We start from the raw sequence: 1896 nt of genomic DNA, 5'->3' as shown, positions 1-1896 counted from the left end.
GCGCGATCTCGGCTCACCGCAACCTCCGCCTCCTGGGTTAGGCAATTCTGCCTCAGCCTCCTGAGTAGCTGGGATTACAGGCATGCATCACCATGCCCAGCTTATTTTTTGTATTTTTAGTAGAGATGGGGTTTCACCATGTTGACCAGGACGGTCTCGATCTCTTGACCTCGTGATCCACCCGCCTCGGCCTCCCAAAGTGCTGGGATTACAGGCTTGAGCCACCGCGCCCGGCCTCTTTTTTTTTTTTAAAGATTTTTTTTTAACTACAGAACGCTTCACGAATCTGTGTCATCCTTTTGCAGGGGCCATGCTAATCTTCTCTGAATCGTTCCAATTTTAGTATATGTGCTGCCGAAGCGAGCACAAATTTCAAAACTTCATGGGCTGGACACAGCGGCTCAAACCTATAATCAAGGCACTGTGGGAAGCTGAGGCAAGAGGACTGTTTGACCCCAAGAGCCTGGGCAACATGGAGAGACCCTACGGCTACAATTTAAAAAAAAAAAAAAAGGCTGAGCACAGTGGCTGACAACTGTAATCCCAGCACTTTGGGAGGCCAAGGCAGGAGGATCAACTGATGTCAGCAGTTCGAGATCAGCCTGACCAACATGCGAAACCCTGTCTTTACAAAAAATACAAAATTTGGCCAGGTGCAGTGGCTCTCACCTGTAATCCCACCACTTTGGGAAGCCAAGGCAGGTGGATCACGAGGTCAGGAGATCAAGACCATCCAGGCTAATACAGTGAAACCTCCACCTCTACTAAAAGTACAAAAAATTCGCAGGGCATGGTGGTACATGCCTGTAGTCCCAGCTACTCAGGAGGCTGAGACAGAAGAATTGCTTGAACCCAGGAGGCAGGGGCTGCAGTGAGCACAGGTTGCACCACCACACTCCGGCCTGGGAGACAAAGCAAGACTCCCATCTCCTGGGCCGGTGGGGCGGGGGGTGGTGGGGCAGGAATAGCTGGACATGCTGGTCTGCACCTGTAGTGCCAGCTACTTGAGAGGCTGTCACAGGTACACTGCTTAAGCCCAGGAATTCGAGGTTGTGGTAAGCCATAATCATACCACTGTACTCTAGCCTGGGTGACAGAATGAGACCCTGTCTCTAAATAAGTTAAATTTTGAAAAAAACCTCCGGAACCAGTCAAGGTGGCATAAGCCTGTGATCTCAGCTCTCAGCTACTTTGGAGGCTGAGGTGAGAAGATCACCTAAGCCCAGCAGTTCAAGGCTGTAAGTGTGCTATGAGTCAGCCTTCCAACCTGGACAACATAGCAAGACCTCCATCTCTAAATACACACACACCTCTAAATACACACACACACACACACACACACACACACACACACACATTTCTTAAAAAATCTGGCTAGGCACAGTGGCTCATGCCTGTACTCCCATCACTTAGGGAGGCTGAGACCTGAGGACCACCTGAGGTCAGGAGTTTGAGACCAGCCAGGCCAACAAGGCAAAACCCCATCTCTACTAAAAATATAAAAATTAGCCGGGCATGGTGGCACAAACTTTTAATCCCAGCTACTTGGGAGGCTGAGGCAGGAGAATCACTTGAACCCAAGAGGCAGAGGTTGCAGTGAGCCGAGATCATACCACTGCACTCAAGCCTGGGCATCAGAGTGAGACTCAGTCTCCAAATTAAATAAATAACACATCTATTTCCCTTATTGATAACCATTTAAAAATATCTGGGGCCAAGCACGTGGCTCACACATGTAATCCCAGCACTTTGGGAGGCTGAGGCAGGCAGATCATGAATTTAGGAGTTCAGGATCAGCCTGGCAAATATGGTGAAACGCCATCTCTATTAAAAATATAAAAAATTAGGCCGGGCGCGGTGGCTCAAGCCTGTAATCCCAGCACTTTGGGAGGCCGA

The 1896-nt window shown here is 49.4% G+C and overlaps 1 protein-coding gene and 1 non-coding gene across 2 annotated transcripts in view; both read right to left on the bottom strand.

The window, feature by feature from the left end:
• Positions 1–1896, bottom strand: part of RHOA (ras homolog family member A) — a 59954-nt gene that overhangs the window by 52021 nt on the left and 6037 nt on the right. The window lies entirely within an intron of this gene.
• On the bottom strand, positions 263–367 carry LOC119470474. Its single transcript, XR_005199387.1, has one exon. It is a non-coding gene; the product is annotated as a U6 spliceosomal RNA (small nuclear RNA).

The sequence above is a fragment of the Cebus imitator genome, unplaced genomic scaffold (genome assembly GCF_001604975.1).
Source record: "Cebus imitator isolate Cc_AM_T3 unplaced genomic scaffold, Cebus_imitator-1.0 Scaffold0, whole genome shotgun sequence".
NCBI lineage: Eukaryota > Metazoa > Chordata > Mammalia > Primates > Cebidae > Cebus > Cebus imitator.
Note: the sequence above shows the minus strand (reverse complement) of the source record. Positions and strands in the feature narration are given on the sequence as shown.